The following is a 23,961-nucleotide window of genomic DNA, read 5'->3' on the forward strand; positions in this document are numbered from 1 at the left end:
TCAGGATGTCACAAGGCAAGTCACATCACTTTCATACCTGCATCGCAACACTGTGCACAGACCCCAAGGATATAATAGAATATAACAGAATAACAGAGTTGGGAGGGGCCTTGGAGGTCTTCTAATACAACTCCATACTCAAGCAGGAAACCCTATGTCATTTCAAACAAATGATTGTCCAGTCTTTTTTTAAAAACCTCCAATGTTGGAGCACTCACAACTTTTGGAGACAAGCATTCCACTGATTAATTGTTCTACCAAGCAAGACATTTCTCCTTAGTTCTAGGTTGCTTTTCACCTTGATTTTAGTTTCCATCCATTGCCAAGCCCTTGGGTGCTTTGGAGAATGGGTTGATCCCCGCCCTCTTCTTTATGACAGCTCTTCAGATATTGGAACACTGCTATGATATCACCCCTAGTCCTTCTTTTCATTAAGCAATCCCTGCAACCCTTCTTCATATGTTTCAGCCCTCAATCCCCTAATCATCTTTCTTGCTCTTCTCTGCACTCTTTCTAGAGTCTCAACATCTTTTTTATATCGTGGCGACCAAAACTGATGCAGTATTCCAAGTATGGTCTTACCAAGGTATGGCTTATGACTCTATAAGTAAGGCTCCTTTTGCTATATCTGACAAAAATAAAGAGCACCTACAGAGTCCCTGCATCCACAAAGCCTATTTTAACTATTGTACCATGTTGGTAATGAGGAAAAGCCCAAAATAAGACCAACCTGGAATGTTAAAAGGGCTGCCTCGAGTGGAGGGATTCAAATAACAACCTGTTCTCTGCCCTAATGATTTCTTTTAACAACCGTTTCACCAAACTGCTCAGAAAGTTAACAACCAGTTCTCCCGAAGTGGTGCAAACCGGCTGAATCCCACCACTGGCTGCCTCCTTGCTGCACAACATAGGCTGTGTGTGCGTGCTTATTTCCAGGCTAAGATAACTAAAAACCTACCCCAATAAATAGGTTTAATGGAGGTTAGTAAGCTTCTGGGTAGACTTCAAGGGGTTTGTTCTTTCCTATAAGTTCACTTTGGCTAAAACAAGTTCCTGGCTACAATACCGATATGAAGTTTTATTCATTTCTGAATAATCCATTTTTGCTGTCACAATCCATAGAGCAGCTTTGTATTTCCTGGGGCTTGTGAGTGGAAATGACAGCACACCAGGAAATGTTTTAAAAAGTCTGAAATATGTGAGATTTGCTCATTGGATGACACAAGTGTCTGCACAGCGTGGATTAATAAAACGTTTTGCCCTGTAAATGACTGGGGAGAAATCCAGAATATCTTTTCTGTTTGTGAAATAAAGCAGCCTACTTTTTAGACAGTCAGAAATGCAGTTTATTCATTTATCAAGTCTAGCAACACATGCAACCTTTTTATGAAGGAATCTGATGGGGAGAAACGTATGTCTTGGCTCTGAAAACTACTCATTCATCCAAAAGAATGAAGGCTCGCAACCTCAAATCCAAGGCAGTAGCAGAATGCCCTGTTTTGAGACAGAACCATCAATGGAGACATAATCTATGATCATTTAAAAATTAAGCAAAAAAACCAAAACCCTCTGTAAATTTAAATGATTTACATACCCCTCCCAAATGCATGCTCTACTTTTTGGCACTGGCTATATATGTACAAGGCAATTGACAATCATGCTTCCATAAAACAAATTCAGCTTAAGTAGAACAGCCAGACCCAGCTAAGAAATTGTTCATGGAACATGGGACACAACAACAGAAAGAGTAGGACAAAAAAAAATTATCTGGGCCCTTGTAAATGCTCATAGTTGTCTCAGCTGACTGACTTACCATTGATGAACAGAAAGCAAAATAAAAATTGATTGACCAGGTATCTTTGTTCTACTACCATTGATATTGGGAGCTAGGCTTCCTCAAATGCAGAGGTAACTGTTGTGGCCCGCCAGTAGCCAGTGGAGCTGGCAGCAGATTCAGATAGTGAGGTTGGGGAGGAACACGGGCCAGTCCTTGGATCTGGGGATGGCTCTGATGAGGGCTTTGTGTTGGAGGCAGAGAGAGGCCCAGAGCCATATGCCAATTATCAGCTGTCTTTGGAGTCAGACGTGAGGCAGACAAACAGCTGGAGCCTGTTCCCAGTGTGCACATGCGCAGAGTTGCCAGATGAAGGGAACAACTAAGGAACAAGTGTCTATTTGGGAGTAAGGACACGGTAAATGGCCTCTCCCATAGGGAATAAAAGAGGAGTGAAAGGGGAGGGGTGTTTGCAGGAGACAGTTCATTCCTGCATTCTTGCCCAAGTATTGCGGTGTCTGAAAGATATCAGCCTGGCCACTATCCAAATCTGATAAAGATCGGTAATTGTGAACTATTTTGAAAGACTGTGGGCCGGGACTTTGTTGGAGAGGAATTCACTGTAAATTAATTAAAAGGGGTTTATCAGGATGAGGACTCACCTTCGTGCTGCTGGGGAAACCTAGGTCAGAACAGTAACATCCATACTTAAAAATAAATAGCCACAATGAACCTATCTTCCATGAATTAATTCATTCTCCTTTTGAAGATTGGTAGTGTGTTCCACAGGTTAATTATGAGTTGTCATTTGATTGTCCTCTGGCCTAGAGAGATGAGACAAAATCTTCCTATCTATTTTTTTTTATTCCATGCTCCTTTCCTCATGCCAGTTCTATGTGCCTCTCTGAAGTCTTTTTGCAACCTCTCCTCCTTAATTTCTCAGGTGACCTCACACCAGAATGTTCTCGTAAGATATGTCTGGGTTAATCACTGCGGTGCATGTTAAAGTCACCTCCCAGTTAAAGTGCTCCAATGCTTTCTGCCTATTGATTGATGGATTGATTGGTTATGTGCCATCAAGTTGCTTTTAACTCCCGGCGACCAACAATACATTTTCTCCAGGACGATTTGTTCCTGACTCATTCTTTCAAGTCCCTCAACAAAAAGCACTCATCATCTTTGCAGTCGAAGCCATGGAAACAGGGAAGATTTCTTCCCACTGAGTTTGTCTCAGTCACATGACTTTATTTTTACATGCAACCCAAATCAAATCCAAACCTTAGAAAGGTCGTAGACCAGCATAAGAAGGGTGAATTATGAACATCTAATCACCAAAAATATATATAAAATACACAAAAGTTTAAAACATTCACAATTGAACACACACATACACACAAAACTAAACAAAAAGTGTTAAAAGGGATTAAAGACATGAAATGAATATAAAAAGCACAAAAGAATAATATACAGCCAAAGCTATCATGATACAAAACACTTTTCACTAACAGATCAAAATACTCACTAAGCCAGGTTTGAGGCAAAGGTCATCCTCTGATGCATTTTAATTGCTGCTCTGCAGAACCTGGCAACACTGAATATTGGAACAGGATTAGTATCTGGAAGCAGCAGGGAGATTTAAAATTGTCCTGTCTACAGTGGTTATATTTATACAGTATTGGTGAGATGAGGCTGAAACAAATATCTTTCTAGTATATGCACTGGAAAAGCACATGTTTCTATATCACAGGGGCATTGCCTCTCTGAATAGGATTTTTCCTGTATTGGCCTTCAAGGAGAGCATGAGTGGAGGTGGATAAGTACTTCAAGGAACATGGACCTCAGAGAGTCAATTCTCCCAATAAATCACTTCTCTCCTTGGTATTTACCTGCTTCTGCTCATTTGCTGCATCTAATCTATTTTCTGGCTAATCTCTTCAAAAACCCTACCAGTTAAGTTTCATAAACAATGAATGCTTTGTTCCTTCCACTGCACATTTATAGCAAGGGATCATCAGATTTCTCCCCCTGTGTATTGTCTCCTTTATCACATCTTTTGAAAGCATGTTGGTTAAGTCTCATAAAAAGCCACTTGAATTGCAGCATTCAAGTTTCAGTTTCTTCCTTCCCGAGAGTAGCCACCGAGGAGACCTCTCTCTTTCTTTCACTGCAGATTTACAGGAGTAAGTGTCAAATATGGCCTTCCTGTTTTATTCTTCACACACACACACACACACACACACACCTCTGTGTGTCTGTGTGTGTGTGTGTGTGTGTTTTCCCAGTGGTGGGTTCCTACTGATTCAGACTGATCCAGTCAAACTGGTACTGGTTTGGTGGCCCGGGTCACAGGAACCGGCAGCAACCCAGGCCTGCCACGCCCACAAACTGGTCATCCAGGCAGCGCCGTAGGTATCGCCATCTTGCTTTTTGTTTCTGTGCATGCACAGGACAATTTATATTGCACTATGTGTGCGCAAACATCAAGCGTGCACACAAAGTGCGCCCACGAGTGAACTGGCAGTAGTACCTTCTGGAACCCACCCCTGCTGTGTTCTAGTATAACTCTGGAACGCCTTGAGCAATTTCAACCAAACTTTGTACACAGATGACTTACCCTCTGGAAACAAATACTGTGGGGGTAAGACACTCCTAACACCCCGCGGGGGTGGTGGTGTTCTGTTAAGATACTGCATGTTGTGCCTTAAAATGGCTTCTAAGCTACTTCCGTAAAATGGCTTCTACTGTACAGCACAGTGGAGTTGCCATGGTAATGGCTTCCCAGTTCTCCACAAGGGGCTCTCTCTAGTAAAGGGGAAAATCCAACATTAGCAATTACATTTGGTCCGGACATTTTCTCCCTATAAATAAATACATGGGCAATGCCAGGTTATTGGCTAGTGGATTATATTGAATGAAATAGATTTTCAGTAATACAGATACCACACAAGTGCAGTGTCACTGCAAAATCTAATTTGGTATAGATCCTGAAAATAAAAAATAAAAAACTACCTTCCCTTAAAGGAAAAAATTGAACTGATTCAGGAAGAAGTCAGCAATCACAACTGTATGAAGCACATAAAATGCCTTCCATGCGGTTGTCATAGCTGTCATCTTGACTTTTTGATACCCCTCTACAGATGCCTTTTGCCCAGTACACACATTTACAACAATCACAGCATCTCCACTGTCACATGATCAAAATGTGGGCACTTGTGAAAGAACTAGCATGTATTTACAAGAGTTGTAGCATCCTGGGGTCATGTAATTAATAGTTGCTACCTTCCCAACCAATTTCTGCTAAGGCACTTTAATGGGGAAAGCTGAATTCCTTTAACAACTGCTTGATTCACTTGTTAAGCAGTGATCTGCTTAACAACCATGGCAAAAAAAAAAGACTTTGCTTGTCGGAAGCCAGATAGAAAGTTTATAAATAGTGATGACATGACCTTGGGATGTGCAACCGTCATAAATACATGCCAGTTGCCAAGTGCCTGAATTTTAATCATGTGGCCACGGGGATACTGCAATGTAGTATGTGTGAAAAGCAGTCATTTAATCACTTTTTTTCAATGCTGTCATTAACTACACACAGTCACTTAAACAAATGTTTGTAAGTTGAGGACCATCTGTAGTTTTTCAGAAAACCCACAAAATGTAGATCTTTTTTGTCAGGTCTGTGAATCCACTGGAGAAGCTGCTAGATGATTCTACTGTGCTTGGAAGGCTGTTATTTTCCTGCAATCTTGCTTTTTTTCTATTTTTATCATGTTTACTGTTTTAAGTGTTTTGTTGGTTGCAAATTTGTTTTAATTATTATTGCATGCTGTCCAGGGTAACATTCAGTGAAGTGGGCAACCATATAAATTTGCTAAATAAATAAAGCAATTACTCATCCTCTTGCCTCAGTTATTCGGCTCTTCCAATTAACACACCAGTGCTCTATTTTGTTTTATTTATTTATTTATTTTGCCAGAGTGCCTTGCTTCACTCTCTAGCAAGGCCTCGTGACGTGTTTGACTCCATCCTCTGTTGAGGGGCTGAAAAAGCAAAGCCAGATTTATAACAATGGTTGCTCAAGTCCAGGCCAGCTCCTTTGGCAAGGGGGGAAAACAACAGCCAAGTTTTTCAGAGCTGTTTTAGGACATTCTGTTGTGAGTGCAAAGTGTCCACAAATTACAGTTTTGGAATGACCAGATGTTTCTGCTGTGAAAGAAATAGGCAGAAGTGAAAAGATCAGTCCTGCAATGAGGTATGTTTAAAACTGTCAGCTGTGCAGTTAATGGATGACATCCTATAGTGTTAAAATGACTAACATTAAGTGATGAATGCATGGATTTCGCACTTGCGAGATATTTACAACTTTCTAGCATCAGGGCGTTGCTATTTGCACAACACCACTGTGAAAGGTAAAACTGAGAAAAAAAAGATCAATCTGTCATCTTCGTATCATAGAGCAGCTGTGGAAAAGCTTTCTTGAGCCCAGACCTTTTCACATGAAATGGACTATTGATTTCGTATGTTTCATTGGCAGCTTGACCTGTGTTATTAAAAACAAAAAGAAGTGGTCCATTTCTCTTTCATGTCTTTCTGTTGTCAGAGAGAATTGAGGCTCAGTGGTTGCTGAAGTGATTCTGAATTTTTACAATGATCAAGCTGGGCAAAATAACAAGAGAAAATGTCCCAACACTGATAGGTAGCTACAAAGGAAATCACTTTGCAGTCACCCACAGTGATTCAATTGGAATTTTTTGAAGCCTGGTGTATTAAACTACACATCAAACATTAAATACAGAGCCTAAATTCCAAGCCAACTTGTCCAGAATTAGAAATCCTGGAAGGTGTAATACAGCCCATCAGAAAGGCATCCAGCAGGTGAATGCTGCTTTAATAATTTTCCATTATATGAAAAAAAAAAAAAACTAGTGGCTTTGCATCTCCTAATCACTGAGGCTGATAGTGGTAACTTAAAAGTGAGAAGCTAAATTTAAACTGCAAACTGAACTTAAATTCCTTCATCCCTCACTTAGAATCCCATTCCTTCCTCTTCTCCAAAAGATAGGGTCACCCCAATTTCCAATTATCAAGTATGACTACAGCAGGTTAACTTTATTCTTTACTGTCTATAATAATAACAAGCAGATTTAAAGAAGAGGAGGAGGAGGGAAGGGAAGGAGGGAAGAAGGTGTCAGTCCCCCTCTCCTCACCATGTCAACTTTATGAGTTGAAGGAAGGAAGGAAGGAAGGAAGGAAGGAAGGAAGGAAGGAAGGAAGGAAGGAAGGGAGGAAGAAGTGTCTGTGATGCTGATGGATCATAGCACTCAAGAGAAAGAAAGATTGGCAGTCTAGGGCCTTAGGCAGAAAAAGGATGGATGGTAAATGAATCATATATTTTTCTAGATGTTCAGTTTTCTCTTTCTAGTGATGAATGCCATTAAAGTTACAATAAAAAGTGATGATATAATGTTTGATGCTTTTGTGGCAGTGCTTAAATATTTAAAATAGCAGTTTTCTCTGTGGGCAGAAAGGCATCTTGGACTACTATTGACCAGACAAATAGGTAGAAGGAAAAAGAGTTGATGACATACAGATGTTGTTAAACAGCCTTCATCTACATTACTCTTGTCCCCCAAATTCAGCCACCAACATGTGCTTGTTTTGTTTAAAAGGGTAGCCAAACTGGCTGCTTTGCTTACGAAGATTTGAGCAAGAACTAGAATAAAATTTGGATTGCAAAGCAGCATATAATGATGGGCAATCTGACCCCATTATGGCGCAATATGATCCACGAGTTCAAGTTTTTGGATCCAGGGATCCCATTTTTCACTAGTTTCTCATTTCTTTGGAGACAACTCTCAGAAGAATTATGTGAAGCTGTAGCATATCCCTTAAAATAAGCACATCACAATTAGAAGTCCAGCAACCCAGACAATTTCACAAGCAATGTGACCCTATTTACTTAGTAGTTCTTTACCACTCATTCCCAGGTTAAGTCTGAGGTTGGCTCACCGGATACCCTTCCGTAATACTGAGAAAGTCCAAGATGATGTTTCTATGGAAGAATGAAGGCAAACACATTGAGGAATTTATTGACATTATTTATCAACAATCTATTTATTAACAATTACAGATGTCTTGCATATGGTGGCATAGTCATTTAGATAAATACAGTAAGCTTAATGATGTGGCAAAGTCCAGTTCCCTGTCTCTCGAGTTGCCAGACTTCAAATTCATTGCCACCCAAAACCAGACAATTACACTCAATGTTGGGGCGAAGAACACATGTGTTGTTTATTAAATTTTCCTCTCCTTGGACAACTTAACAGTGCATCTCCCCCGATGGGTCCATGTTGCATCAGAGCAAGAAAATGGCTGCTTTTTGCTTCTGAGTAAAATTCTGGTCAGCTTGGCTTACTTCTCTTCCAAAAGAGCAGCAAAAATGTTATTTAAAATCTGGTTAAGATTATGTGTTTTCTGCTTTAGGGGGTTGCGTAGCTCCTTATAAAAGCCGAATTAAATTCCACAGTACATTTAACATTTTTATTGTTATGGTCTTCTATGCTTGGATGAGTTAATAGAAAATGACTTAGGCCACTGCTGGTCCAAGTGGAATAAAGCATAAGAATCCTATGAGCGTGAACATCAGCGCAGGACTGTGACTACCAATTTGGCTACCCGATTGCTCAGCTTAGCCCAAGAAAAGATTTAAAAGATTTCACTGTCCAAATTATTTACCATTATATCGAGCTGGGCAGAAAATCATTTTGTTATGTATTTGAAGCAAGAGCAGTGCCAAAAAAATGTCTTCTGCGTTTTATTTCCAGTTTTCAACTTGATGGAACAGGAATTGTTTTCATTTGTTTTCCAAAGAGAAGAAATGCCAATGAAATTCATATAAATGTAAGACCAGGCCTGTCTACTGGGATAGTGGGGGGGGGGGGGGGAGAGAAAAAAGTCAAAATGGTGATCAAATGAAACATGGATGGGCTTTGACTGTGCAGGCGCAGCTGCCATCTTGATTTTATGACATGGACATTTTGCAAGCTGTCAAATTAGGTTGCTTCCGTCGTATTTTGCTTTCTGTAGGCATTTGCAAACTGAAACTTAGGTAATTTGATTTAGTTATCTGCCATCATGTTGGTGTTGACTTTTCACACCCGCATAGGTTTTCTTCATCATCATCAATCGTCCCTAAATTAGTGTTTCACTACATCCAATGGTGCTCACACTGCTATTGTACAGTAAATGACCCTAGCCATCTTGTTGCTAGTTATCCTGTTCTTCTTTTTCCTTCCACCTTTCCTGGCATTAGAGCTTTTTCCAGAGAGCTGAGATTTTGCATGAAGTGCTCAAGATAGGATAATTTGAACCTGATTGTGTTTGCTTTGAATGAGAACTCCGGGTTGATTTGTTCAATGATCCAATGGTTTGTTTTCTTGGTCATGGAATTCTTAAGAATCTTCTCCTACCCTTAATTTGGGCCAGTGGCACAATTCAATTTTTTTTTACTACCAGTTCTGTGGGCGTGGCTTGGTGGGCGTGGCAGGGAAAGGATACTGCAAAATCCCCATTCCCATCCCATTCTGGGGCCAGCCAGAAGTGGTTTTTGCCGGTTCTCAGAACTACTCAAAACTTCCGCTACCGGTTCTCCAGAACCTGTCAGAACCTGCTGAATTTCACCCCTGGTTTGGGTGTCGCCAACCCAAGGCTCCAGAGGCTCTTTCATCCCCTTGTTGCGGCTCCCTGTCACCCTGTCACGGCATTGCTGCTGTAGCCCTCCATGGCCTGCCTGCTGCTCTCGCAGCGCCTTGTGCAGCACAGTGACATTTAGTGTGCTTTACAATGGAGGAGACTGGTCCCCCTCCTCTTGGAGACCATTATGATGCAGAGCCATAATGTGACCCTGCTCCACCCGCCCCTGGCAACAGCAATGGCAGTGACGGCTAGGTCTCACCTCCCAGAAGTCAGTTGCTTTTCCTGCAGAGCTGCCAGTGTTGTGATTCTCCACCTCTCCGTCAACCAGCTGACCATCGGCACACTGCTCCTGGGATCATTGGCCTCCGGATGTCAGATTCTCACCACCCAGCACCAGTTCAGGGGTGTGGGAGAGAGGAAGAGGGGGGGGAGAGAGATGTCGTGTATTTTAAGGGTGAAATGTGTCCATGAAAGTCCTGAAAGCAGTTTTGCCATTTTGCTCATCAACTAATTGAAAGACACACAGAGAGAAATAAAGAGAAAGAGTGTGGGGGAATGGAGGGGAAAAAGAGAGGGGGGTGAACAACATTTTTACAGCACTATAAATATGTTGAGGCCTTTGAGGCAAGTGGTCAAGGGGCGAGGCCGAGTGTGACAAAAGGTGGCTGGGAGGTGAGGAGAGGGGTTAGGCAGGGAGGGGCATTGCAAACAATTTAACAACCAGTTCTCTGCCCTAATGACTAGCTGGATAGGCATGGCTGGGGGTCATGTGACTGGATGGGAGTGAGTGATGTCAAGTTGGCCATGCCCACCCAGGTTTTGTGGCCCCCAGTGTTTTCTTTTCTGTGGGAAACAGGTCCAAGTGGCTCTTTTGGAGTGTTGAAGATTGCAGACCCTTGCCCTAGTTCAAGGGTGCTGATACTCCTTTTATCCTGTTTCTTCAAAATCTAAAAACGTAGTTACCCAGTCTAAGATTACCTATTCAATTTCCCTCACTTTCTTTTTCTGTCCAATAATTTTTTTATCTTTGGCCTCTAAAAACCCTTCAGATATTTTCATCTTTTTCCTCACTTTATTAATTGGCCTGTAGCATTACAAACACATTTCTGCTTATTTAAAAAGATGCTGGGGAAAAAGACACGTGAAATAACAATGACTTTAGACCTTGAAACCATGAATTTTGCCAAGGATGTGTATAGAGAAAGGAGGATCATCCAAAAATCTCAATGACTCTACAGAATATTTAACCCCTTTGAACAATTCCTCATTCATATTTACAGTGACAGCATTCCCATTAAAAAATGGTGCAAATAAGCTCTAAAATAAGATATCCTCTATACAATAATACAATAGCAGAGTTGGAAGGGACCTTTGAGGTCTTCTAGTACAACCCCCAGTCTAGGCAGGAAACCCTATACTGTTTCAGACAAATGGCTATCCAACATCATCTTAAATACTTTCAATGTTGGGGCATTCACAATTTCTGGAGGCAAGTTGTTCCACTGATTAATTGTGCTAACAGTCAGGAAATTTCTCCTCAGTTCTAAGTTGCTTCTCTCCTTGATTAGTTTCCACCCATTGCTTCTTGTCTGTCCCTCAGGTGCTTTGGAGAATAGTTTGACTCCCTCTTCTTTGTGGCAACCCCTGAGATATTGGAACACTGCTATCATGTCTCCCCTAGTCCTTCTTTTCATTAAAGTAGACATACCCAGTTCCTGCAACCGTTCTTCATATGTTTTAGTCAGTGACGTGCGGTGAGGGTTACCATTGGTGAGGCAAGACCGCAGCAGCAGCGAGAAGCAACATCCCCGCCGCTGTGTCCGACAGGCGTCTCGCGTTTATGGCGGACATAAACGTGAGACGCCTGTCGGACACAGTGGCGGGGGTGTTGCTTCTTGCCGCCGTCGCGCTCCACTGCCTTGCCCCCCCACCTCCTCCAATGAACAATCCTGCTGCCCCGGCCTGCGGCCAGCCCACCCACCCCTGCCCGATCTGTTCCCTGCCTGGCCAGCCAGCCGGCTCAAGGACTCACCGCTCTTCTCCTCCTCCTCCTCCTCCTCCTCCTCACCGCTCAGTGCGGGGCAGCAGGATTGTACATCGGAGGAGGTGGAGGGGACAAGGCAGTGGAGCACGACGGCAGCAAGAAGCATCTCAGATGGAGCCGGGACACCTGGAAGGCAAGCTGGCACTTTAAAGGCATGCCAGCACTTTAGAGCTCGGCCGCCATTCAGCGAAACATGTTTCGCTGAATGGCGGCCGAGCTCTAAAGTGTCGGCATGCCTTTAAGTGCCGGCTTGCCTTCCGCGCCGGCCGGCCCAGAAGGCAAGCCAGCACTTAAAGGCATGGGCTCGGCCGCCATTCAGCAAAACATGTTTCACTGAATGGCGACTGACCCCTGCCTGCCAGCACTCTAAAGTTAGTTAAGGCAGGCAAGAGAAACCTGTTGAGATCCGGACCCTTACTACCCTCCCGGCCTTCCGCAAAGCCACCAAGTCCTGGCTGTTCCAGCAGGCTGGGGGGGGGTGGTGGCTGAGAAGCATTTACCTCCACGGAAATTGTGAATGTTGGTTTTGTTTTTAATATGTTGTCTTTGTCTCGTTTTCCCCCTTTCCCTTGTCTTTTGTGAGCCGCCCGGAGTCCTCCGGGAGTGGGTGGCATACAAGACAAATAAATAAATAAATAAATAAATAAATAAATAAATAAATAAATAAATAAATAAATAAATAAATAAATAAATAAATAAGCAAACAAACAAGCAAACAAACAAGCAAACAAACAAACAAACAAACCGCGAACCGAAAAGAAGTCTTGCTGGGAAGATGCGGCAGCAGGGCTTTAAAGGGCTCCCCCCTCCCCAGCCAGCCAGCCCACCCAGCCCATTCCTCCCCCTGCCACCACTGTGTCCAACAGGTTAGGTGTCTCACGTTTATGGCGGACATAAACACGAGATGCCTGGCCTGTTGGGACACTGCGGTGAGAATGTCCCTGCCGCCTCCGCGCTCCGCTGCCTCGCCCCCCCCCAGCCTCCTCCGACCCCACCGGACCGCTGTGAAGAAAGAAAAACACACACACACACACACACACACACACACACACACACACACACACACTCCACAATAAAAAAATTACACATTTAATTACAATAAATTTAAATCTCCCCCTCCCTCCATTTGATCCACATACCTTTTCCAGCTGTGGAAACTCTCTCAACTCTCCTCTTGTTCGCCCAACGTAAGCGTGCTCAATGTAAGCGTGCTCATAAGGCATGATTTGCTGCTCCCCGATCAGGAGCCGCGAGAATCAGTGCCTCCTTTGCATATGGAATTTTTTGCTTTTTAACTCTTTCTTAACTTTTAAAAGGCGAAAAATTCCTTATGCAAAGGAGGCCCTGAGTTCTCTGGCCTCCTCCTAGTTAATACTGAGAGCAGACACCAAGCCACTGTGACTTGAAATCTGGTAGCAACTACCCTGGCTTTAATTATTTTTTAAAAATTATTTAAAATTCTTTCCTTTCCCTGAGGAGACTGGTGAGGCCCCACCTCCCTTGCCTCTAGTGACTGCACGTCCCTGGTTTTAGTGTCCAGTCCCCTAATCATCTTTGTTGCTCTTCTCTGCACTCTTTCTAGAGTCTCCACATCTTTTTTACTTTGTGGTGACCAAAACTGAATGCAGTATTCAAGTATGGCCTTACCAAGGCATTATAAAGTACTATTAACACTTCATGTGATCTTGATTCTATCCCTCTGTTTATGCAGCCTAGAACGGTGTTGGCTTTCTTGGTAGCTGCTGTACACTGCTGGCTCACATTTAAATGGTTGTCCACTAGGATTCCAACATCCCTCTCACAATTACTACTATTGAGCAAGTTACCATCTATAATGTACCTGTGCATATTGTTTTTCTTGCCTAAATGTAGAACCTTACTCTTTTCACCATTGAATTTCATGTTGTTAGATAGTGCCAATGTTCAAATTTGTCAAGATCCTTCTGTATCTTAAGTCTGTCTTCTGGAGTGTTGGCTATTCCTGCCAGCTTGGTGTCATCTGCAAATTTGATGAGTTCCCATTTCCTCCTTTATCTTTACCCTGTCTAGCATCTCACTGGTTTTTGATCTTCTGAGTTGTTATGAAATCTGCCATTTGTAAAGCCTCTGACATGCTAATAAAAATATCACTGTGTCTTATCTTTTCCATATATTATTATATGCTTTTTAATGTCACTCACAGAATTGCTGTCCTTTTCTGAGTGATCCAGAAACGTTTCTATATTACAGAGACTAATTATGCAGTTCAGCTATCTTGGTGGGCAGTGAAGGGGGGGAGCACTTCATTACAGGACTGGAAAATAAATTACTTTTTTCTTTCTACTCATGTAGCTTTGCTTTTATAAAGAGTTGCTAGGGCGAGGTCAATCCCTAACTCTGTGTTTCACAACCTTGACAACTTTAAGATGTGTGGACTTCAACTGCCAAAATTCTCCAGCCAAAATGCTGGCTGGGGAACTCTGGGAGTTGAAGTCCATAAATCTCAAGGTTGACAAGTTGAGAAACATCATCCTGGCCTCTGCACTTTGTAGCATTACAGCATTGATACAGAGCTGGGTGTCAGCACTGGAAATGTGAATGCTCATGCACACTTGCTTTGCTTGTATGTGCGCCATCCATGTATGTGTGCAGCCTTCCGTGTATGCACATAGCTCCAAAAAACACAGCGATATATGGCCAAAATAGCACTGAGGCCGTTCGGAACTACCGGTTCACTCGAACTGGTCCAAACCAGAAGGAGTCCACCACTGGACACCGATTTCCGGATGCGCTTCAAGGTGCTATTAGTCACCCATAAAGCCCTGCATGGTAGTGGATCTGGATACTTGAGAGACCGCCTTCTGCCAATTACCTCCCTGCGACCAATTAGATCACACAGATTGGGCCTCCTCCGTATCCCATCGGCCAGCCAGTGTCGGCTGGCAACCACAAGGAGGAGGGCCTTCTCAGTTGTAGCCCCAACCCTTTGGAACGAACTCCCCGTGGAGATTCGTACCCTCACCACCGTCCAGGCCTTCCGCACAGCCTTGAAGAACTGGCTAGCCCGTCAGGCCTGGGGACAGAGATAGTTGCCCCTCCCGAATGATGAATGCATGTTGCCTATTGTTTTTATTACATGTGTCTATGTCATTGTTTGCATTTCCCCCTCCCTGATTTTATGTGAGCCGCCCTGAGTCCCCTCAGGGAAAAGGGCGGCCTACAAATGTCAATAAAATCAAAATCAAATCAAATCAATCAAATCACTGCGTTGATAACTCCATGCCCTTCTAAACATGGGAGAAAGTATTGAACTATCATATTTTTCGGAGTACAAGATGCATCTTTTTCTCTCAAAGGAGAGGCTGAAAATCTGGATGTGCCTTATAAACTGAATACAGCATTTTTTGCCTCCTGAAACTCCACCCATTTCACCAAAATAGCTGTGCATAGCCTTTAGGAGGCTTTCAGAGAACTCCTGGGGGCTGAAGAGGGCAGAAATGAGCAAAAAATGGCCTGTTTCCCCCCCCCCCCCCCCCCAGCTTCCAGCAGCACTCTATAAGCTTCCTAAAGGCTATCCATGCCCTGTTTTTGACAAAAAAGGGGCCTGTTTTTGCAAAAAAGGGCCATTTTTGCTCATTTTCGCCCCACCCCCATTCCCCAGGAGCACTCTACAAATCTCCTAAGGGCTATTCATGCCCTTTTTTTAAAAAATGGTCCCATTTTCATGAAAAATGGGCCACTTTTGGGAGGTTTGCAGAGTACAAAGCCTTTATTTTTTAATTTTCCTCTTCAAAACCTTGCTGAGTCTTATACTTCATTGTGTCTTATGCTCAGAAAAATACGGTAAGTTTTTCATGATTGAAACTCAGAGGCTGATTAGATCCTGCTTTTTCTTTTTGTTCATTTCTTGTCACCTAATTTCTGATTGTCCTACAAACAGAAGCTCCTTAGTTTTCTTTACCTTTTCTTTTTCTTTTCTTTTTTCTTTTTAGTTTTCCCCTCTTCCTGCCCTTTTTTTTTTCCTGCTAAGCAGCCTTTGGACCGATACACAAAATATGGGGGCTAAACGTTCTGCAGTTAGAATAGAGTAGAATAACAGAGTTGGAAGGGACCTTGAAGGTCTTTTAGTCCAACCCCTTGCTTAGGCAGGAAACCCTATACCACTTCAGATCTTTGTTCCCAGGCTGGGGGGAAACCCACTGTAAGAGGTAATTTATATGTACAATTATGCAGAGACATTTGGGAAAAGAGTCCGAGGTTTAATTTCTGATCAGGTAATTCATGTTTGTCAACTTGATGTCCTCCAAGCTTTCTGGAGTTCAATTTTTTGAAGTCCAAGTCAGCTTCACTCATGCAAAGGATTTTGCAAGCTAAACATTTGACTGGACTGCACCAGTCTACCCTTCCAAGATGCAAATCACTATTCCAGTTTTTAAAAGGAATGGTGATGTGGACAGCTTTCTGTGGTAATTCTTTGCAGCTCTCTGAATAATTTCCATCAGAGGATTCAGGCCAACATTTTTTGAACAATAATGTCCAGATTGCCTTAATCAGGTAAACAACCTCCATAGATTTCTTAGATGACATTATTTAGAATTTGTCCTGATTCAATACCAAGGAAGACCATTGTAGGTTCCATTTCATATCATATGTACTCATCACATGTGCAATGAATTAGCTGCAACAGTAATTGCACAGTGAAAGGTCCAAGCAATTGCTTTACAGAAATATGAACATGATGTGTCTCTTTCCTGATCACCATTGTGACATGTAATTGCCACATGGCACAGATCTGCCTTGAAAAGTGATTCTGCGTTTGGCCAATCTGGTGTTGATTTTGACCTTGTGAATGTAATTTTTGTCTGTAATGTAATAACTACGATTGTATTGTTTTAAGCAACGGGACTGTATTGCTTAAACTGATCATTTCAAAGCACAAAACCTGATTGTTTCCTTGCACATTTTCTCAAAAAAAATAGAATATCCGTTATTATACATAAGCTCTTTATTAATGTTGGAAAATAGTTTTCTGGCCTTGGATACTTTTCAGAGAAACACTGAATGACCATGAAAAACAAAGACAACACTAGTGATTGATAAATTATGAGAACTGCGTCTAGTCCTTTCCCCACTCTAGATATGGGCTTTGCAGCTCCTTCTGCACACAAGGGAGGCGCTGATACAAGATCAGTGCCATACGCCAGAGGTCTCATGACACCAGGGAGCTTGCAGAGGTCTATTAGCACAACTCGGTTACTGTTCCAAAGGAAATGCTGCAGAAATAATTTTGAGCACTTCTTCTAGGCCTGTGAGCTGGTCATGTTGTCTCAACAAAATGCAGTACTTATGACAAAGATGGGGAATCTAGATGAAACCTTTGGGCAAGGCAATACTCTACAGCAGGGGTGTCAAACTTGATTTCATTGAGGGCCTCATCAGGGTTGTGTTTGACCTTCAGGGGCTGAGGTAGGTGTGGCCAGGGTGGGCATGGCCAGTTTGATGTCACTCGTGTCGGGGGCACTTGTGGTGGCCAAGTGCTAAGGCAGAACTTCCCCCAGACCCTCTCTCCTTTCCTCCTTACCTGCTTCTGTCCTTCACAACCCACCCACCCCCGAACTCCGTTTTTGCTGGCAGAGGTCTGCAGGAGGCCATTGTGGCTGAAAACAGGGCACAGGAGGCATGCATGGCCCTCTCAAGTCCATTTTCGCTGACAGAGACATCGTGGGACAGTCCTTTGCCATTTTCAGAGCGGCCCATGAGCCAGATCTAAGCACCTTGTGGGCCGGATGCAGCCCACAGGCCTTGAGTTTAACACCCCTGCTCTGCAGAGTTCTCTTAGTATCTTACACCATAAAAAAACTCACAACACTAGCCCAGCTGCCTTCCCCATACTTCTCTAGCACTCTTCTAGTTTTTTCTTCGCCCCATCGCATAAGTCTGCCCCAGTCAATCAGCTAGGGAAGGCATGCTACACACCCTGTCAGTCAAAGAATTTGACTGGTCCATCAGCAATCACATCCAGAAAGCACACACAGGTAACTGATTCAGCAGGATTCATTAGCTTCTCTTTATATATAATATAAGATGACCAGATTTTTAAATTGGTAAAGCGGGACACCATTGACTGGGTGGGGGCGGTGTGCTCTTGATTAAAAATTTTGCCGCCCGGCGCTGCGGCTGAGGTGAAGCCACCGCCCCCGCCCATGGCAGCAGCGGTGCCACCTCCCCCTCCACTCGGAGCACCTGAGCTGGGCACTGCATTACCCCTGATGCCACCTCCTCCTCCTCCGCCACCGTACTTTGAGAAGCCATAGGGCCTTTTTTTCCTGCTCCGTCCCCCTCCACCACCTTCCTACTGGCTCCCGCGGCCTCATGGCTCCTCAAAAGCACAGCAGAGGAGGAGGGGGCAGGAGTAATGCAGTGCCCAGCTCAGGTGCTCCAAGCGGAGGGGGAGGCACCGCTGCCATGGGCAGGGGCACCGGTGGGAGCTTGGTGGCTTCACCTTTCAATGTTTTTATTGCAGAGATCCTCGGAAATCCTCTGTATTGTTTAAAACTCCTCTAGGGCTTATGACCTGGTCTCCTAGCATGTAAACAAGGGCACCTTTAAACATCTGCAAAATTGCATTTCTCTCACTGCAGCCTATCTCCATCATCTCTAGATAATAAAGGAGATGCTCAGTGTGTAACTTCTAGAGCAGAGGTCCCCAAACTTGACAACTTTAAAACTTGTGGACTTCAATTCCCAGAATTCTCCAGCCAGGCTGGAGAATTCTGGGAGTTGAAGTCCACAAGTCTTAAAGTTGCCAAGGTTGAAGACCTCTGTTCCAGAGCTATGTTAGCTTTTGAAACAGGCTTTCCCATCCTCAGTTTCTGTGGAGACTCCAATCCCTAACAGCAAAGCCTCCTGCCTTTCTCCCACCGCTCCTCTGCAAGCCAGAGACACTTACAGAGTGTGCCCGCAAACGTTGACCATCAGCTTGAGGGAAGGGTTCCTGTATTTGGTGGTCTTGCACCAGGGGCAACCTTGGTCATCCATGGTGAGAATCTTCCTACTAGATTTGCCGTCAGAGCCGCCACCACCCTCACTCCAGAAACATGGCATCCGCCCTTTAAAAGCGTCCATCTGGCTCTCCGGCGAGGTTAAGGATCGTTCCGCTGTGCAACAGGGAAAAACATCCTGCGCCCTATGTGTGCTTTGAAAAGAGGAGAGCAGGTGAAAACAGGGTGGGTGTGTGGCGGGGCGAATTGAAGCAAATTTCTTCAGGAGATATTTGATGTGAAACACAGTTATCCGTGCTTACTCGGAAATAAGTTCTATTCACTGGGTTCATTTCCTTAAAATAAAATTTAAAAAGCTTCAACGCTTACAATTAGAGTAACATCGGTTCAGATGAGACAATTCCTTTCCCGTGGGGCTTGCAGGAACTACTAGAGACAGCACTGCAACAGCAATAGGAAAGCCATAAAATAACAGTGCAATGTGCTCCCCAATTCGGTATATAATAGAGGACCTCCCCGGGCTTGCTTTGCTGAACACGGAGCGACTGATGATAGTTTGAGCGGGCGCAGCCAGCACAAACTACTGTCAGTCGCCCCATGCTCATCAAAACAAGTCCGGGGAGATCCTTTGCGGGCGGCCAGTTCTAGCTGCCTGCAAAGGACCTCCCCAGCTTCCGGAGCCTCTGACAGTAGAAATCACTGCACAGCAGTTGCAAACTGCCGCACGGTGTTTTCTTGCCGACGTGCGTGGCTGTGCAAAAAATTGGGACTTTTTTGAAACGCTGCGGGATGCAGGACAAATTATTAATAATCGGGACTGTTCCACCAAAAGCGGGACGTCTGGTCACCTTAATATAATATAACACATGAAGTAAACATACAATACCAAAAACAGGTTTTTCCAGCGTGATAGCAAAGAGGAGAGAAGTTTCAGTTTTAATTCAGAGCAGCAGACTAGTTTAGAGGTCAGCACAGAGCTGTGTGTTGAAGTCCATAGGACCTAAAGTCGCCAAAGTCGCGATGACTTTGCTGCTATCCTGAAAATAAGCAGACATATATAAGTTAAAGAATAGAACCAAACCCTTCTTTCAAAGTTCCAGTGCTGAAGTTACTGAGCCTGGTAATGAAACATTCAGGAGCTAACTGTCAAGCTCAGAGAGCAAACCAGGAGTTCCAGGCAGTTCAAATGGGCACAAAATTGATTGTAAACTTGAGTGCTTTACAAGAATCTGAACTACTAACAGCCAAGGGAAATTAGCAGGAGATAAGAGTAGAAGGAATTCAAGTGGGCTGAACTTATATCTCTTATGGGCACACAGGGATTTATAACTAATAATATGTTTGGCCATCCTTTGGACTCAGCCTGGTCATCTACAATTGTTAGGTGTATCATGGAGAGCAGAGAACCAGACAAGCCATGCAGGCATTCATATCACAGTGAGGAGATGCTTCTAGAAGATTAGGAATGAAAACCAATGATTGTGGAAGGACCCTAAATCATGACATCCCAATTACAATATGATAATGCTGGAGAGACATAGAAAAAACTAGTTTTCAAAGAGTATTTCTAACCTCTTATGCACTGAGGCCTATTTATTTAGGGACCAATGTCTGAATTTGTCTTTTGAATGTGTCTTTGGATTTACTGCCAAAATTTATCCCCAGTCTGGAGGTTCTCAGATATATGGAATATATATCTGAATATAAGCTTACAAGCAGTTTCTTGATTCAGAGAATAACCATTTTTATCAAAGCATAAAAATTGAAGTTCAGCTCCTTATCCTATCCTATATAGGATATTTTCTACTTATCAAATGAAGAACCAGTACTTCAATTTATAGCCATTTTGTTTTAAGCTGCTTCTATCCACTGACTAATTGAGATTGTTTTTTAAAAAGCATAAAATACAACTTTAAAGTGGCACTCATACTGGTACTAATGCTGGTGTAGTAATGGACATATTAAATTTATGGATGTTAAGACTAGCAAGAACTCAACTGAAAAGTCTGTTTGAGTGTGGAGAGTATTGTGACCGTTTTATCACTATCTAAATCTTATCTTTTCTATTGTTGCTGCCATTACTAGTTCATTGCTATAAAAGTAAATGAAACCCTTTGTCTAATGAGGAACAGTTGCCTGATATAATTAGTCCTGGAAGTTTCTCTCATTGATTCAGAATGTAGTCAAAGTCAATTAAGTATATACCATAATCCTATATTATGAAACCATTCACCAGATGACCTCTGGTGGAGCATGAAGAAAAGAGCTCTCACCAGGAAAAATGGCCCTGAAATATAAGTATACAGTAGCTGGAAGAAGAAAGACCTGGGAGTCAACAGGTAAATATTCAAATTAATTTCAATTAAAACTGGAGGCCAAAACATATGAAGAACGGTTGCAGAAACTGGGTATGTCTAGTTTAATGAAAAGAAGGGCTACGGGAGACATGATAGCAGTGTTCAAATATCTCAGGGGCTGCCACAAAGAAGGAGTCAAGCTATTCTTCAAAGCACCCAAGGGCAGGACAAGAAGCAATGGGTGGAAACTAATCAAGGAGAGAAACGACTGAGAACTGAGGAGAAAGTTAGACAGTTTCTCTGACAGTTAGAACAATTAATCAGTGGAACAACTTGCTTCCAGAAGTTGTGAATGCTCCAACATTGGAAGTTATTAAGAAGAGGTTGAATAACCATTTATCTGAAGTGATGTAGAGTTTCCTGCCTGAGCAGGGGGTTGGACTAGAAGACCTCCAAGGTACCTTCCAATTCTGTTACTTTGTTCTCTTCTGTTCTATTTTATTTTATTTTATTTTATTCTATTCTACATGGGCCTGGGGAGTTTTATTTGAACTCATTGAAAGCACCGCTCTGTTCTGAAAAAAGAGATACTTTTAGCTCTTATCACAGATCACAATCCAGCCCAGCTAAACTTAGACTAGAATTTGTTAAGTCTTCAAGAACATAAAGAGTTTCACATTTATTTAAAAACAATTTAGGAAGCTGTCCCATTTCCACTGCAGTCCCAGTTTTGCGCATAGGAAATTTTAGAATCATCCTTGAACCAGCTGTGATTAGGGCTACCAAGCATCCATCAAAAAGCAGACATGTTCTCCTTCTGTTCTCATGACTTCTAGTGGGTATCTCCTTAAAGTCAGCTACACATCGAAGGCTTTTGCCTCCTAATCAACCTTGGCATATTCCTGTGATTGAAAAACCAGCCTTTCTGGTGCTGGAAAAAGTAATTTCATATATATGTCAGCCTAAGTATATATAATTTTTTTGCAGTTTTCCATTGTAGTTTTTGTCACGGATGCCAAGAAAGTCAAACAGTTAATGTGTCGTCCTTCCCCTCATTTGTTCTCCTTTCCAATTGTCCTTGTTCTCCTCTGACTGTTCGTATATATGGCAACCGTAGTTTTTGATTGGCCATACAAATTGTGGTGGGATATAATGAAGGAGAACAGATAAATCTGACAAGAGGTTTTCAGCATAGCTGATCTTAAATCTTTGCATAGTACATTCAAATGATTTAATAACTTGAAGCTGTAAAAGAAATCATCAACTTTACAATCAGTGGTTAGGTATGATTTATTAATTGGAATACAAAGACTGTGAAAACTGCCTGCTGAGGTAGGTTTTTTTTAAAAAAATATTATTCTGTCTGTGATCAGGCTTATAGTAAATTTCTTATGTGTTAATTGCCAAATGTTTACCTGAAAAAAAATGTTCAGATGATAATGCATTCCCCCCCCTTTTTTTAAAGGGTGGTAGTAGTATGTAAAGAAAGATGTATGGGATAAAAAGAATATGGATGGATTTCTAATTATTTGTTTATTTTAAGGATTTCCAATCCTCTCTCACTTAAAAATCAGAATTTGAACAGTTCCCAGGCTGAAACTAAACATGCTTACATAATATGTGATTTTATTGTTTCTGCACATCTGCAACTATTCATGTAGCAATGCTGTTGGGTCATGCAAACTGATATGAAGCGAGAACTTTATTAGGACAATCCAATTGTCATATCCATATTCTGGACAGATATTCACATGTAAATAGATCTACTATGTTAATAAATCTAAATAATGTGCCGCAGTGTACATTTTCTATTCTTTGGAATAATTCATCTGAAAATAGTCATTAAACTTGATCTCAGCCTGGAAAAAAAAGGGGGTGGAGGGAGCTGTTTGCATAGCCAGTTTTCACAATTTTTCCACAGTGCTACAAGTAATAGCTAACACCTGACATTTGGGATCAAGTTCCATAAACCAGGATTTTGCAGTAACATTAAGCAGATTGTGTTATACTGGAGTAGAAAGTGTGTGCAGTTATCAAAATAAATAAATAAACCTGAAGGCCAAACGGATTCCAATAGAAGCATCTTCAAGAGTAACCAAAAGTCAAGATGGTGGATATGATTGCATGATCAAACACATCAGTGATGGGTTTCGGCTCCCGTTGCAACCTGATACGCTGCAACAGGAGCCAAGTGTGCACCACGGGCACGCGCACTGCACACATGCACATTCACTGCCTGCCATGCTTCAGCTGCTCAGCGGAGCATCACTCAGGCACCATACGTGGTGCGCGTGTGCCCATTTCCTTCAATTATAGGTAAGGAACGAGGACGGGCAGGCCCTCCAAACCGGTGGCTGCTGCTTCCAGCAGGCACCAGTACATGCGTATGGGGAGTACCGCCTGCCACCCACCACTGAAGCATCTGATCATGTAATCTCAACATGAGGCTTTGGTTACAAAGCCATAGCCACTGCCTTCTCTTCTTGAATCCTGTCCTGGACAGTGCCAGACTCCTGGTAAGCACATCAAAGACTCTGATATAATTTCTATTTGTGATGGTCCTTGGCCTATATAACAATTTTAGACCATTTGAGACAATGAAATCTAGGTTTCTTGAGCTGTTTTTGCACACCTAAATGTGTCACTGAGACTGTCCTTAGATTAGAGACGAGCTTGCCAGAATAGTAAGTAGAGTGTGAGTAGCAGCAATGAATTACTGGCATATGTTTAATACAGTGCAGTGGTGGGATACAACCGGTATGCCCCGGTACAGGCGTACCAGTGCCTGCTGGAAGCAGCAAGTACCATTCCAGTACAATGCTCCATAGGACCCGCCCGCGTTCCATACCTGTATTTGAGCCAATCAGGGCTTTTGTGCACAGAGTGTACGGCGCTTGCACGACGCTCCGCCAAGCAGCTGAAGTGTCATGGGTGGTAAGTAGGCATGCGCACGCTGCGCACTTACTGCACGTGTGCACATGGTGGACACAGGCCCCCGTTGCAGCGTACTAGTTGCAATCGGATCCAGAACCCACCCCTGGTTCAGTGGTGGATTTCTACCGGTTTTACTACTAGTTCGCTCTCACACACGTGTGACGTTTCTGCACATGCGCCAAAGCATCTGGGGGGGCGGAGCCTCCCACTGCTTCCACTACTGGTTCAGCCAAACCAGTA

Source organism: Thamnophis elegans, chromosome Z (assembly GCF_009769535.1).
Source record: "Thamnophis elegans isolate rThaEle1 chromosome Z, rThaEle1.pri, whole genome shotgun sequence".
NCBI classification, from domain to species: Eukaryota; Metazoa; Chordata; class Lepidosauria; order Squamata; family Colubridae; genus Thamnophis; species Thamnophis elegans.